The sequence below is a fragment of the Schistocerca nitens genome, chromosome 3 (assembly GCF_023898315.1).
Source record: "Schistocerca nitens isolate TAMUIC-IGC-003100 chromosome 3, iqSchNite1.1, whole genome shotgun sequence".
NCBI classification, from domain to species: domain Eukaryota; kingdom Metazoa; phylum Arthropoda; class Insecta; order Orthoptera; family Acrididae; genus Schistocerca; species Schistocerca nitens.
This window is the reverse complement of record NC_064616.1, coordinates 67,828,434-67,845,588: the sequence shown is the minus strand read 5'-3', so window position 1 is coordinate 67,845,588 and position 17,155 is coordinate 67,828,434. Positions and strand designations below refer to the sequence as shown.

The 17,155-nt window shown below is 46.3% G+C and overlaps 1 non-coding gene across 1 annotated transcript; it reads left to right on the top strand.

Annotated features, from left to right (window-relative positions):
- Positions 1–4,019: 4,019 nt before the first annotated feature.
- Positions 4,020–4,094, top strand: Trnas-cga (transfer RNA serine (anticodon CGA)). Its single transcript has one exon. It is a non-coding gene; the product is annotated as a tRNA-Ser (tRNA).
- The last annotated feature ends 13,061 nt before the right edge of the window (positions 4,095–17,155 follow it).

Below are 17,155 nucleotides of genomic sequence, written 5' to 3'. Positions count from 1 at the left end.
GATGATGTTCAGGGCCTTCAGGGTTCTGGCTTTCAGGTCTCACAGGTGTGGAACCATGACAACCTGTAGTCTAACCCCTGCACTGTACGGCTCGGTGTTGCAACACTGGAGGAGAAACAGTAAACTCCTAAATAGTCTACAAATGAGTACTGTACAGGACTCCTAACCATAGATGTGATACTGTTGATGGCTATGGCATGGAGGGTAAGACCTAAAACACTGCGGTGAGGAACACGATTCCCCAGCTCAAATTGATCGGACAGCATGTCACCAACTCACTTCCTAAAAAACCACTGGGTCAGGAAAGACCTTACGAAGAGCTGGCCATGAAAGCCCCATTGATTCTGTTGCGCAAAAATACAGTGTCTCATAGTAGTCCTTACGACTTGTTTATATCTAAGAATATGCGGATACAGTGATGTTTACAGAGGAAACACCGCTAATAGCCATCTACAATATGGTCACCCCAACCCTGAGAGCAAGTATCAGTCAATCACCACAGGACGTGATGGGCATTGGTGTTTCTGAGGAGGAGGAATGGTCACGGGAGTGCAATAAGATCCGCAAGATGCTCATAGTCTAGTGCATCTTGCATAGGTAAATACACTCCTGGAAATGGAAAAAAGAACACATTGACACCGGTGTGTCAGACCCACCATACTTGCTCCGGACACTGCGAGAGGGCTGTACAAGCAATGATCACACGCACGGCACAGCGGACACACCAGGAACCGCGGTGTTGGCCGTCGAATGGCGCTAGCTGCGCAGCATTTGTGCACCGCCGCCATCAGTGTCAGCCAGTTTGCCGTGGCATACGGAGCTCCATCGCAGTCTTTAACACTGGTAGCATGCCGAGACAGCGTGGACGTGAACCGTATGTGCAGTTGACGGACTTAAAGCGAGGGTGTATAGTGGACATGCGGGAGGCCGGGTGGACGTACCGCCGAATTGCTCAACACGTGGGGCGTGAGGTCTCCACGGTACATCGATGTTGTCGCCAGTGGTCGGCGGAAGGTGCACATGCCCGTCGACCTGGGACCGGACCGCAGCGACGCACGGATGCACGCCAAGACCGTAGGATCCTACGCAGTGCCGTAGGGGACCGCACCGCCACTTCCCAGCAAATTAGGGACACTGTTGCTCCTGGGGTATCGGCGAGGACCATTCGCAACCGTCTCCATGAAGCTGGGCTACGGTCCCGCACACCGTTAGGCCGTCTTCCGCTCACGCCCCAACATCGTGCAGCCCGCCTCCAGTGGTGTCGCGACAGGCGTGAATGGAGGGACGAATGGAGACGTGTCGTCTTCAGCGATGAGAGTCGCTACTGCCTTGGTGCCAATGATGGTCGTATGCGTGTTTGGCGCCGTGCAGGTGAGCGCCACAATCAGGACTGCATACGACCGAGGCACACAGGGCCAACACCCGGCATCATGGTGTGGGGAGCGATCTCCTACACTGGCCGTACACCACTGGTGATCGTCGAGGGGACACTGAATAGTGCACGGTACATCCAAACCGTCATCGAACCCATCGTTCTACCATTCCTAGACCGGCAAGGGAACTTGCTGTTCCAACAGGACAATGCACATCCGCATGTATCCCGTGCCACCCAACGTGCTCTAGAAGGTGTAAGTCAACTACCCTGGCCAGCAAGATCTCCGGATCTGTCCCCCATTGAGCATGTTTGGGACTGGATGAAGCGTCGTCTCACGCGGTCTGCACGTCCAGCACGAACGCTGGTCCAACTGAGGCGCCAGGTGGAAATGGCATGGCAAGCCGTTCCACAGGACTACATCCAGCATCTCTACGATCATCTCCATGGGAGAATAGCAGCCTGCATTGCTGCGAAAGGTGGATATACACTGTACTAGTGCCGACATTGTGCATGCTCTGTTGCCTGTGTCTATGTGCCTGTGGTTCTGTCAGTGTGATCATGTGATGTATCTGACCCCAGGAATGTGTCAATAAAGTTTCCCCTCCCTGGGACAATGAATTCACGGTGTTCTTATTTCAATTTCCAGGAGTGTACAATGAGCAAAAAGTAATCCTTCGACACACATGAATTTGAACTGCAACTGCTTGCAGGTCAGTAGCCAAGGGGAGAGCAGATGAGGGGTGCATATTAGTGACAAACAGTGCGACACCTCCCTTGGGCCCTTTCCCCCCCCCCCCAATAGATCATCGTTGTGGTACAGCGTATATCCCTGCAGCACTGGGACATTGGTATCTTTAAAAAGTGTTTATTATAAACAAAAGCACAAGGGACATGTCGTTGCTAGGAGTTTCAGTTCCTCCCATGAGTCCAGTATCCAATCATGTTCCACTCTACAAGGTGCATTCAAGTTCTAAGGCCTCCGATTTTTTTTCTCCGGACTGGAAAGAGATAGAAACATGCGCATTGTTTTAAAATGAGGTTGCGTTCATTGTCAATACGTCCCAGAGATGGCAGCACCGTACGGCAGATGGAATTTTACCGCCAGCGGCGAGAATGAGAACTATTTTAAATACTTAAAATGGCGACGTTACCCTTACTTGAACAGCGTGCAATCATTCGTTTTCTGAATTTGCGTGGTGTGAAACCAATTGAAATTCATCGACAGTTGAAGGAGACATGTGGTGATGGAGTTATGGATGTGTCAAAAGTGCGTTCGCGGGTGCGACAGTTTAATGAAGGCAGAACATCGTGTGACAACAAACCGAAACAACCTCGGGCTCGCACAAGCCGGTCTGACGACATGATCGAGAAAGTGGAGAGAATTGTTTTGGGGGATCGCCGAATGACTATTGAACAGATCGCCTCCAGAGTTGGCATTTCTGTGGGTTCTGTGCACACAATCCTGCATGACGACCTGAAAATGCGAAAAGTGTCTTCCAGGAGGGTGCCACGAATGCTGACGGACGACCACACGGCTGCCCGTGTGGCATGTTGCCAAGCAATGTTGACGCGCAACGACAGCATGAATTTCGGGTAAACTCCAGCGAGGGCATAATCCTTATCCATTGCGTTCCAAAGGGCACTGCGGTAACAGGTGCATCCTACGAAAATGTTTTGAAGAACAAATTCCTTGCTGCACTGCAACAAAATGGTCCGGGAAGGGCTGCGCGTGTGCTGTTTTACCAAGACAACACACCCGCACATCGAGCTAACGCTACGCAACAGTTTCTTCGTGATAACAACTTTGAAGTGATTCCTCGTGCTCCCTACTCACCTGACCTGGCTTCTAGTCACTTTTGGCTTTTTCCAACAATGAAAGACACTCTCCGTGGCCGCACATTCACCAGCCATGCTGCTATTGCCTCAGCGATTTTCCAGTGGTCAAAACAGACTCCGAAAGAAGCCTTCGGCGCTGCCATGGAATCATGGCGTCAGCGTTGTGAAAAATGTGTACGTCTGCAGGGCGATTACGTCGAGAAGTAACGCCAGTTTCATCGATTTCGGGTGAGTAGTTAATTAGAAAAAAAATCGGAGGCCTTAGAACTTGAATGCACCCCGTAGTACAAAATCCATGTCATCAGTGCAGTTTAATTTACCCCTATCTTTGCACCAGGGAGATGAAGCACTTTAAGAACAACCTATTCTTGAGTACTGCTCGAGCATTTGGGATCCCTATCAGGTAGGATTGAGGGAGGACTTAGAAGCAATTGAGAGGCGGGCTGCTAGGTTTGTAACTGGTAAGTTTGATCATCACGCGAGTGTTACGGAAATGCTTCAGGAACTCGGGTGGGAGTCTCTAGAGGAAATTAGGTGTTCTTTTCGTGAATCGCTACTGAGGAAATTTAGAGAACCAGCATTTGAGGCTGACTGCAGTACAATTTTACTGCCGCCAACTTACATTTCACGGAAAGACCACAAAGATAAGAGATTAGGGCTCGTACAGAGGCTTATAGGAAGTCATTTTTCCCTCGTTCTGTTTGGGAGTGGAACAGGAAACACGCTAGAATGAGAGCTTCTGTAAAGTTTGGAAGGTAGGAGGCGAGGTACTGGTAGAAGTAAAGCTGTGAGGACGGGGCGTGAGGCATGCTTGGGTAGCTCAGTTGGTAGAGCACTTGTCCTCGAAAGGCAAAGGTCCCGAGTTCGATTCTCGGTCTGGCACACAGTTTTAATCTGCCAGGAAGTTTCAGGAAAGATGCTAGTTTTGGTACGAGGTTCCCTCCACCATGCACCGTATGGTGGATTGCGGAGTACGTATATAGATGTAGATGCAATCAAACCTGCATGTGGATCGACTTCCTTGTATCTTGTGCAGAAAGACGTGCAGTATACTGCTGCATCCATTTTCAGTAAGCTACTACTTGAATTAAAAAATCTTAGCAGTAATCCACGCACTTTCAAATTGAAACTGAAGTGTTTCCTCATGGGCCACTCCTATTCTCTCAAGGAGTTCCTTGAAAAATTAAGCTGATTCTTATTGTATTATTGATTGTGTTTACTTAAACTTATGGACTGACTTTTTTCAGGTTCATAAACATTTATTTTTATCTGTTATTACTTTTATATTGTAATTTCATGTACTGGCATGTTCCATGACCTTGGAGATTTGCTCCTCAATTTGGTCCTACGGAACTTGATGTGTAAATAAAAATAATAAAAAACCCAATGCATCATCTGAAATTCATACTAATGGTATTGTGAGTGGAAAAGCAGAAACAATTGTTGATGCTCCATGAGTGAAGAAGATGAAGGCATTGGTGGAGAAACCGCTTGAGGTGACAAATCCATGGAGAACTGCAATAGTTTGCAAATTTGCTGTTAAAAAGGAAGTCATTATTCGTCTGCGTGGGGGGGGAGGGGGGGTGTAACAGGCCACTGTAGGGTTAATGATGACAGCAATGAGAATGACTCGGGAGCCTTGAAGCACCCCGTCCTCTTGGATAAAGATGTCCAACAAGGCTGAACCCACAGGTACCTTGGAAACTTGGTCTTCTCGAAATTCCCAAAGGAAATCGGACAGGCAGCATGGGAAGACCCACGTGTATAGAGTACAGAGGGTATCAGTCCAGCAGGTGGTGCAGGCTTCCTCCAAGTCAGAGAATACGACAACAGCCTCATATTTCCACAGAAGGCCATTCGTGACATGGGATGACAAAGTGACAAGATTGTGAACTGTACACGAGCGTGCATGAAATCCACATTGTGTAGTGGTTAGTAGATTGCGAGACTCCAGGCACAATACAAACTGGCCACGAATTTTAGATTCCATCACTTGCAGACACAGCTAGAGAAAGATATGGAGCAGTAGCTAGATGGCACATGTTTGTTCTTACCAGGCTTACGTATTGTTATAACAATGGCTTCACTCCAGTGTATGGGAAAAGTGCCATATTTCCAAAAGTGTGTACATATTAGGATTTTTGTGCTTTCCTGCAAAAGAGAGATGCTGCAACATCTGAATATGAACAATGTGCAGCCCTGGGGTGTAGGATCAGGATGAAGTGAGAGCATAATTTTTCCCCCTAATAGTAAAAGCGGCAGCGTAGCATTCACGATTCTAAGAAGAGAAGGTTACCACATGGACCACCTCAACTCGTTTCAGTGGGAGGAAAGTGGGTTGATAATGGGTGCAGCTCGTAATGTCCTCAAAATAGTGACCCAAGTTATTGGATTAAGGTATATTGTCCACAACGACATCATCTGCTAAAATCAGGCTAGTCATCTGTGAAGGAGCTCTCAGTCCCAGGAAGCTGACAGAAGTTGCCCCACATGACAGGAGAGGGAGTGAAACTGATAAAAGAAGTACTGAAGGAAATCCATCTAGCTTTTTTCCTACCCCCAAAGAATGTGATGACATTGCGCACACAACTGTTTTTAATGAATACAGTCTGCTATCATAGGATGACAATATAGGGAGACCTTGTCTCCAGAAGTGTATCATGTCATGGCCTGCCTTAGTTCACCAGGGGACCAGGACACAGTGCAGAAAAGATGTGATGCAAGGAACACAATATTCTGCAGTGGTTAAGGTAATGCTGATGATTTACTCTACCTGGTCATCACACATCTCCATAGACGATGTTCGTTGAAGGTTGTCAGGGGGAGTAAAGCATCCAGTGGGCCTTGGGAAGCTGATAATTGGGTTTACACATAAATGGTTTAGGAGTCATCAAATGGAAAGTGCAAGGGAAATGGTTGCTCAGGTACATGTAAAAGAGAAATGACCACTGGAGATAATGGGCAAGCTGGGCAGTGCAGAACCAAAGGTCAAAACGGGAATATGTGTGTGTTATGTCTGGGAGGAATATGTGTGCTTCTGTGTTACGGCAGACGAGGTTGAGTGGACTTAGAAGTTCATTCAAGAGGAAAATGTTCTCAAAGAGCTTGAAACGGGATTGTGGGCACTAAAGTCACTCACCAGAAAAAAGGTGTCAGGGAGCTGACCATTAAGCTGCCCCGATGACAGACAATGACAGAGAGATGTAGACACTACAAAGAGGAAAGATGAAACAAAGAAAGAAAATCCGGACTGAAATAGCTTGCATCCCAAGTGTTCAATGGAACGGTTTGGCTACGGAGATCCTCCCAAACAAGCAGCACGACTCCCCACGAGAGGGAATGCCACCCTCGGTAATGTCTAAGTGTACCACAAGGAAACGTGAGAGGTCAAAGCAGTTGCGAGGACTCGACTACATCTCCTCAAGGTAGAAAACAACTCGACACTGCGATTCAAAGAGCAGCAGAAGTTCCTCCTTGTCGGAGGTAATGCCACGAATGTTCCACTGCAGAAAAGTCATAGTGGGGAATGGGGAGGCAGGCACAAGTGAAGCGGAGTCACCTCAGCAGCTGCAGAGTGCTGACTTCAAAGACTCACTGCTTTTGCAATCTGACATTGGATGATCTCGTTCCACGAAATCTGAGGAGATTTCAGCATTTTTCATACGTCAGCCTGCAGACGCCAGGGTAGAAAAACGGTAGTCAGTGCTGACTAGTGAAATGGAGAGTGGCCAGGTGAGGGTACCACACGTTGACAGCCTTGACGCAGCTCTCAGAGTTGGGGAAGGGGTGAGTGTTGGTCTTTGTTTGATTTCTAAGAATCTTTGCAGTTGGCAGATGAGACTCTGGTATTTGTTGGCTGGAGGGTCATAAATCTTGATGGGAGTGTTTCTTTTGCCCTTTTCGGCCAGCCAGTTGTGGAACAGTTGAGTCTGCAGCTGAGGCAAAATTTGGAGGCTTGCTGCACAGCTGTAGGTGAAGGAGACAGGGACGTTACTGTGAATCTAGGCAGTTTCACAACTGCAGCACTGAATTGGAGGATGCAAGTCTGCACGGTCATGTCTTTGGTGGAGCGAAGCCTAACAAGTGCAGCAGTAAGTGCCAGATAGTAAAATGCAGGGCTTTGTACTACCCAACGACTTGCTAGTGACGGTGTCATACTTTTTCCTTCACCTAGGTCTCCTGAATGGCCCTTTCATCAAGGTACATGGGACACTTGCAGGATGAGGCAGCATGGTTGCCATTACAATTGAAACAGTTAGGAGGAGGAGGAGGAGCAGGAGGAGGAGGAGGAGGAGGAGGAGGTGGTGGTGGTGGTGGTGGGCAAATGATCTCATGAGTGCTTCTACCACATGTAATACATTTGGCTGTGTGTTGACAGGGCGTGCAAGAGAGGTTATAAAGTTCACACTGGTAGCAGTGCATCAGGTTTGGAGTGTACAGTTGAACCGTGATGACTTGACACCTTCCCTTAATCTTTGATGGAAGCACTTCTCAATAAAATGTGAAAAGAAGAGAGTGTATAGCCACTAAGTTTGTATCAACCTTTTTCATAACATGATGGGCTGCAGTGATGAGACAGATAATGTTGGATTTCCCCATCAGTCAGACCACCAAGTAGCCAAGTCCAAATAGCACCGTGAAAATAATTCACCATACAATGAGCATTAACACAAACAGGATAGATGTGGTGGAGTGAAGCTGTAAGCAGTTGTTGGGCTCGAAAATCGCAACTGGTCTCCAGAAGCAAAGTGCTTGAGAGCAGGACTGGCTGAGTAATGAATGGATTAACTGTAACAAAAGACTGACCTTTGGTATGTGACACCACAAGGAACTGAGATGGAGCTAGGACAGACATTGAAACTTTAGCCTCATTCCACCTACATTTAGTAGATGGAGACTGAGATGAAGATGACTGGCTCATTGTGAAAAAATTCCCCCCTAGTAATATCATCTCTGATGAACAGGGGCTCACCTGCCTTAGGAGATTGTTCACATTTCTGGTCACACATCTGTAATCCTCAACTGAGGGACCAATTGGCAATTTGGACGGTAACAGCTCTGGCAATCACCCTCCATATGTCTTGCCTGTACCAGGGGTTATGTGCAAACCCTACCTGTCGTCCTGGGGTGGAAATTACACATTACTCCATCACCTGTTACATATCAAGTTCATGGGCTGGCCTTTGGGAGCACTCAGGGAGGAAAAAGAACCAAAGAGACCTCAAACACTGAAGTCAACTAGCTTTTACAATGACCGGAATTACTTTGGAATTTGTGAAACATCTTTCAATAAAATTTTGTTACAGTACAGTTGACAGCCCATCACTTTCATGTCAGATCTTTATGAATACTGTAGTTCTAGGTTTTGATTGTTACCTGTTATGCAGAAGTGTTTCTTTAGAAGTTTCTTTACAGGTCAAACAACAAAGGCTCTCATGACTGGATGTCATAGCTGTTGGTAAATCATCTGGGGTGTTAGGTTGTGTCCATGAAACTTTTCCATTCCTAACGTTTCACCCAGAGTTCCACTGGACACCTTCAGATGTGCCTGTGAACCCACTTTTACAATTTGTTCCTGGGGTACAGTTTTAAAAGTACGAACTCGCAAACTGGGTGAAAACGCCGCACACTGTCCAGGCCGTATCGAGGTCTCTACAGCGAGAATTGTAACCTCTGAAGAACTAAACCAATTAAATCTTTACACAATCCGAAAACACTAAAAGCACACACAATGTGTCAAGGGTGAAACGTAGAGGGAGATACCCTTAACAAGAACCATCTACCTGCACGTGTGGCAGAATTTCAATAGGTCCGATTTCTAAATAACAAATACAAAACTGCACTGAGTCAGTGGTCACCTCACCTTCTTGCCTCAGACACCAGAGACTCTTTCCATACAAACAGCAGGGGTCAACCCTGTCAGCAGCCACCACAATTAATTCGTCGAATTCCAGCATCACTGGTTCTGCATCCACTGTCATGGCGATACCTACAGGTGTGGATACTGTATCCCTCCCCCTTTTATTGACATATGTATGGATGAAGGTGCCCAACACTGTCTCTTGAACATTTGGGGAGGGGGTGTCAGGGAGTGGTAGGAGGGACATACCAGAAGCCCAGCCAGCGTTTCCTCTGGAGGGCCTAAGTTCAGCTTGAAATATGACAACTCTGCCTTGCCGTCTTCACGGGTCTGCTGATATGGCATCAGAGGTAATGACTCAGCCTCTGTCAGCTGCCATTACTGCACTTCGTGAGATGAATGCTGTTGTGACCTGAAGTAATAATTGTGGTGTCAGGTCGTGAGTCCTGTAGCCTTATATGATGAAGGGAAATACTGACACTGTCCATACAGGTCATATACTCTGGAGTTAGATCCTCAGGTGGTAGCTGGCAATGCTCATGTCACTGTCTTAATAGGTTGGTGTGTCTCGTGCATCTATTGTCTCAGATGGTGTGCCACAGAGTGCCTTATTTGTGATAGATAATATCTTTGACATTTGGTAATGGTGCTATCCCAAGATGATACGAGGAAATGGTAGGTTCCTCCTGGGCATACTCGGTATGAATTGTGTGCAAATTGTCTGCATAAAGGCAATTGGTGAACCTCAGAAGAGATTGTTGTTTATTCAGATTTCAAGGTCAGGTATGCATATGGATACAACTTGGTCTGAGGTGGAGACTGTTGGATTTTGTATGACAGCTGTATGCTCGGTGACCTACAGACAGCAAAGGATTAAGGTGGTACATCTAACTATGTGTTCTATGCCTATATTACTGCTGTACAACATGTGGCCAAATTTCTTGTTATGCAGCCTATGTGTATACTAGTGGTGACAAATCAGTATTCTGTCATTTTGCTGCTAATGGTTGTGATCCCATAACAAAATTTACTCTTTCAGGAGCAGTTGTAATTGGTACATTAGAGCAGTCAGTCTTTCCCTTCACACTTTCTGATTATTTGTATATCGTATGCCAGGCAAGCCTCGGCAGGAAGATGTGGACTGAGGTGTTTCTGTGTGATATAAGCAGGTTCACATTACAGTAAGAAACGTTCAAATATAGATGTATGTAGAATCTGGTATTTAAGTATGCTGAAGCATCTTTCACTGCCACAGCATTATCTACAAGTGTTGATGCCAAATCCCCCTCCCTTTAATGGAAAAGTAAGGATGAACATGCTCATGTCTATGTTTTAAGCATTTGGGTGGATAGGGATTGGTGGTGAGGGGGAGGGGGGGGGGTCATGCCAGAAACTCTGCCAGCTTTTGCACAGTTGCATAAATTCCAAATGAAACACTGAATGTTACAACATGATGTTTGAGCTAGTCGTGTGTGAGGGGTATCTGCCACTTGTGTAAAGTTCTAGTGATATATGATAGACAAAATTATAATGTTTGACAATGGAAGCACCGTGAAAAAAATTATCCAGTTAGTCTCCGAGTGATGTCACTGTAATTTTCCTGGAATCTGGTAAATTCCTGTAAGTATCTACCCACAGTGAAATTGGTTTCGAGGAACTAATTATGCTTCTTTTCAGATTACATGATAAATGTCTGTTATGATTTAATATTTATGGGCCTCCAGTTAATATTGTCCAAAATACTAGTCTGGTGCCGTTTGCCATGGTGTGTTGTCCAATAGTTGTCTATGTAATGGGTGAGAAGCTACTAGGGCACTTGGGTTGTCAGCTGATCTGTGGCCAAAAGAATTTTACTAGGCATTTTCAAGTGTTGGTAATTAATGTAATCTTAAGGGTTGTTTAAGTCCACCTTGTCTGTATGTGAGATGCTTACGTCATCCAGTTTGCAAAGTATTCAAATGAATTTTATAGAAAGTTCCTTATAACTATTTCATGATTAATAGAAAACTGTAGCTTTGTACCTTTTATATGGTTTATATAAATAACTACACTCCTGGAAATGGAAAAAAGAACACATTGACACCGGTGTGTCAGACCCACCATACTTGCTCCGGACACTGCGAGAGGGCTGTACAAGCAATGATCACACGCACGGCACAGCGGACACACCAGGAACCGCGGTGTTGGCCGTCGAATGGCGCTAGCTGCGCAGCATTTGTGCACCGCCGCCGTCAGTGTCAGCCAGTTTGCCGTGGCATACGGAGCTCCATCGCAGTCTTTAACACTGGTAGCATGCCGCGACAGCGTGGACGTGAACCGTATGTGCAGTTGACGGACTTTGAGCGAGGGCATATAGTGGGCATGCGGGAGGCCGGGTGGACGTACCGCCGAATTGCTCAACACGTGGGGCATGAGGTCTCCACAGTACATCGATGTTGTCGCCAGTGGTCGGCGGAAGGTGCACGTGCCCGTCGACCTGGGACCGGACCGCAGCGACGCACGGATGCACGCCAAGACTGTAGGATCCTACGCAGTGCCGTAGGGGACCACACCGCCACTTCCCAGCAAATTAGGGACACTGTTGCTCCTGGGGTATCAGCGAGGACCATTCGCAACCGTCTCCATGAAGCTGGGCTACGGTCCCGCACACCGTTAGGCCGTCTTCCGCTCACGCCCCAACATCGTGCAGCCCGCCTCCAGTGGTGTCGCGACAGGCGTGAATGGAGGGACGAATGGAGACGTGTCGTCTTCAGCGATGAGAGTCGCTACTGCCTTGGTGCCAATGATGGTCGTATGCGTGTTTGGCGCCGTGCAGGTGAGCGCCACAATCAGGACTGCATACGACCGAGGCACACAGGGCCAACACCCGGCATCATGGTGTGGGGAGCGATCTCCTACACTGGCCGTACACCACTGGTGATCGTCGAGGGGTCACTGAATAGTGCACGGTACATCCAAACCGTCATCGAACCCATCGTTCTACCATTCCTAGACCGGCAAGGGAACTTGCTGTTCCAACAGGACAATGCACATCCGCATGTATCCCGTGCCACCCAACGTGCTCTAGAAGGTGTAAGTCAACTACCCTGGCCAGCAAGATCTCCGGATCTGTCCCCCATTGAGCATGTTTGGGACTGGATGAAGCGTCGTCTCACGCGGTCTGCACGTCCAGCACGAACGCTGGTCCAACTGAGGCGCCAGGTGGAAATGGCATGGCAAGCCGTTCCACAGGACTACATCCAGCATCTCTACGATCGTCTCCATGGGAGAATAGCAGCCTGCATTGCTGCGAAAGGTGGATATACACTGTACTAGTGCCGACATTGTGCATGCTCTGTTGCCTGTGTCTATGTGCCTGTGGTTCTGTCAGTGTGATCATGTGATGTATCTGACCCCAGGAATGTGTCAATAAAGTTTCCCCTTCCTGGGACAATGAATTCACGGTGTTCTTATTTCAATTTCCAGGAGTGTATTATGATTTTATGGTTATTCTGGTCAAATAGTGTAAAGTCAATTTTAATTGTTTAAACTGTCAATATGTTTTTACAGTTCTGTGGGTAAGTAACTTCAAGTAAATTAAAATTTTAGAAGGAAGCAGTTCTATTTAATTGTAAGTTTCTGTGAATTACCTAAATGAAACTTTTTTTAAACTTCCACTGGGACATATAACGCACAGAAGGTGTACTCAGAAAGGAAGATTGTGATTAATGATTGTATAACTTGTACATGTGTTTAGTTTCAATAAAAATTTGAAAGTGTCATTGTGCATTTTCAACACCCTGTCCCTACTGCACATTACCTTCTGGTACAACACACACACACACACACACACCAGGAAACTGGGCATAGAACATGGCTGCTGGCGGTAAAAGTGCATAAGATCTGACAACATACAGACACATACAGAGCTGTCCTCTGTGTAGAAATTCCATCTGACTATACTCATTTACTCGATAGGCACAGTACATGGCTAAGAATTGTGGAAACTCATCATTTACTGTCACTGTTTGCACAACATTCCACATTTACGTCTCAAATATCCTGACGTTCCACTCGGCCTCTGAGTTCAATATTTGATGGAAGGTAGTGGTGGTCAGGGGCTATATACCACTGCGGTGACTGAATGCATCAAACCTCGGGTGTCAGAGTAGCATGGCTGGTGCACCCTCTCCTTGCTGGTGGATCTCACTGTTGTTGTGGACATCCATGCTATATAGGGGAAGTAGGACTGGAGGTCCACCAGTATCAACCACATTTTCCCAGGAAAGGGACCAGAAAATCTGTGTGTGAGCCAGTTGAGTGCAAGGTGAAAACTCCTGGGAGTGGTAACTGAGTACCACGAACAAGTATGACACAGCCTAACCCGACATTCAATACGGCAGCTTATCTCGGGCCAATATATGTGCCATCAAGCTAATGCTTTCATGCGTGTCACACTCCAGTGATAAGTGTGCAGCAACTGGAGGACATGTGGACAAGGTGAAAGTGGAACTACAATGTGACATTCATCATCCATTGCAAGCAACAATATTGCCTGACAGACTGATTCCCTGTTTCATACTGCAACAAGGTAAAAAATTGTGATGGGCTTCATTAGGAAGCTGAGCAATTGATCTGCTACACCAATACTGCACACCACAGAGCTATGACTTGTGTCTACAGATACTTCTTTGGTGATAAGTATTTCAATGTTGTTTCTAAAGTATTGTCATGACAAAACCAATATTTCTTCCCCATCAAACTCCGTATCAGGACCCACGAGCAACTAGGACAATGTATTGGCCTTAGCGTGCTGGGTGGTGGGCCAAAAACAGGTATCATCAAAATACTTGTTGACAAATATTCTGAACACTGTCATGTGGGCCATACGGTCAGAAAGTCTGGCCTTATGTTTCAACAATTATCCCAACAGTTTATGATCTGTGACCAACTGAAATTTGGAGCCATACTGGAAAACTTGTAATTTTTTGACACCTTCTCTATCTGGGAGTAATTCTTTTGGCTGGGTGAAAGGGTATCAATCGCAAAAGAAATTGGCTACTGCAATGCATCTGCGGGCAGTATTCAGGTTTCCTTCAGAAGAATGGTAGTGAGGTGAGGGGCAGAGCATAAATAATGTTTTAACCACAAAAAATTCCAATATGTGTCTGACCAAATAAATTTTGCACTTATGGAGCTCACTGAGAGGGTGTGAGATGACAGACACATCTGGTTTGAATTTGTTGTAATAGTTTCCATCAGCAAGGAACGACAACAGCCCCTTCAAGTTCTGAGAGACGAAGAGGTTTAATGCTCTCTTTACTTGAGGTATGGAAATGTCGTGTGGCTAGGGCCTCCCGTCGGGTAGACCGTTCGCCTGGTGCAGGTCTTTCGATTTGACGCCACTTCGGCGACCTGCGTGTCGATGGGGATGAAATGATGATGATTAGGACAACACAACACCCAGTCCCTGAGCGGAGAAAATTTCCGACCCAGCCGGGAATCGAACCCGGGCACTTAGGATTGACAGTCTGTCACGCTGACCATTCAGCTACCGGGGCAGACTTTACTTGAGGTGTGCCCTTAGAACTGGACACTGGGTGCAGGAAACCTAAAATTTTCCAACTACAATGCAGACCACTGTCCTCCACTCCTGCAACACCATGTGTAAGATCTGCAAATGTTCTTCCCTGTTGGTGCCTCTCAAAATTAAAGCACCCAGATAATTTGCACACTTCAGGGTACAGCAGACTCTCTGCTCGATGAAACACTGAAAGATTTCTGGAGCTGATGAAACACCAAAAGGCAATCTGGTAAACTTACAGAGGTCAAACAACATATTAATAACAAGCAACTGCTGTGACTCAGCATTGAGGGCTAACTGCAGGTATGGGCCTCTCAAATCAATGTCTGAAAAATAATGTCCACCATCCCACTTGCCAGTATCTACTCAGTCCATGGTGTTGGATGAACTTACACTTCAGTATGTCTATTAGTTGGGTTTTGTGACAGTTTTAAAGCCACAATTGAGTTAGTTTTTCACAGACACTAATGGCATTGCCCATTGACTATAATGCAGGCAGAATAACCATCAATTCCTGTAATTTAGATAATTCAGTGTCAAATACATCTCTCCTACCAAATGGCAAAGCACAAGCACAAGAATATTTATGGTTCACAGATGACTTGAGCTGAATGTGGGCCAGAAAATTCCTTTCTTTACCCAGTGTTTGCTCAAAAAACTGTTTATGGGACTGCAAAACTGATTCAATGTCAAGAAAAGGAATGACTGGTGCCACTGAAGTAACATGATCAACAACTTAGATATCAGAATGCTGTAAAAGCATCCAATCCAAAAATATTTGACACCAAAGAGGAATCAACCACTAACAATCTTACTTGGTGCTCCCAATTCTCATATTTTGGTGCCACAACCAGTTGACGTCTTAACAGAACAAGCATCTGCTACAGTTTCTGTTAACTGTTACACAGCTCGCGATATGTATGCCACTTTTAACAACGAGGCCAAAGCTCCAGTATCAAGCTGAAACAACTGAGCATCCAAAAATATACACCTGTATCACAGGATTGTGCACTGGGATGATGATGTTTGGTTTGTGGGGCGCCCAACTGCACAGTTATCGGCGCCCGTACAAATTCCCGACCTTCGCTCAGTCCAATCTTGCCACTTTTGGGCTGGCTCTGTGCACTATGGGACTCAACTGCTGAGGTCATTAGTCCCCTAGAACTTAGAACTAGTTAAACCTAACTAACCTAAGGACATCACACACATCCATGCCCGAAGCAGGATTCGAACCTGCGACCGTAGCGGTCCCGCGGTTCCAGACTGCAGCGCCAGAACCGCGCGGCCACTTCGGCCGGCGCCACTTTTGGGAATGATGATGAAATGATGAGGAAAACACAAACAAGGCAAGTGAAAATCCCTGAACCTGCCGGGAATCAAACCCGGGACCCCGTGCTCGGGAAGCGAGAAAGCGACCGCGAGACCACGAGCTGCGGGATTGTGCACTGTTTGCCCGAGTTGTGAGCTAGGCATGGAAAATGCATTAGCTGACAAAGTAGTCAACATTGTGAACATTACGCTCAGTAGCACTGACAGCAATGATGTGGCCCCTGTGGTTGCAACCGAAACCAACTTTATTTAAATGCAGACATTTCCATCACTTATGTTTGGCAACTGAGGCATGTGCTACAATCTAACCAACTTCCCACTGACAAGGAGGTGGCAGATTATCTTCTCCTGTACTGGACCACAAATTGTGATAACCACCGCACCTTTCATATGGAGGCACATCCATTCATGGGGAAAGCTTATTCCTATTGTCTACCTTATTACATTGCTTAACAGAGCAGCAGCAAGACTGCTTTCCGACAACTAATGGTGACACGTACGTCAGCCCCTAGGGAATAAGTCCCTGCTGTGTAGTCTGATGAGGTACTATGAGAAAAACTAAAATCCTCTTACGCTATGTGGCACCTTCGACAAAGGCTTCCTGGATGGTCCAGACAGTTCGTATGACCATACTAACTGTGCCACATCACGTACAGATAGATAACTAATCTGAAGACTTCACTTCCGACAACTGGTCCAAAGCATATCTTTTAAATATATCCTAGATAATGGAATCTGCACAACATACACCACACTGATGACATTCAAATATACAATCTCTGGGCGAACCCCGTAAGTCTTTTGTCGACTCACATACAATTTTTTAACATGCTTTTGTTGCCAATTTAACTTGAGCCGCACTGCCAGACCTTTCAATTTACACTCAAAATTAGTAGTCACTGCCATATACCAATCATCAAATTTCAATGAAGTAGGGTCTGAGTGCAGACAAAATTTTTGCACCAAATTATAAAGAAAGGAACAAGAAGAAAGAAGGTCTGCACTCACATCTACAGGGTCACTAAATGTTCTTACATTTCATGTTGTTGTCTGACCTCTCCACACCTATGTTGAGAAGTCCAAAAAGGAAGCAGGTTTACAGAGACAAGGAGGGTGCCTGCTGTCAGTGACACCTGTTTCTGCAGTTGCTCTCGAGATAACACTTGCAGGAGGACAACATGTCACTACATCA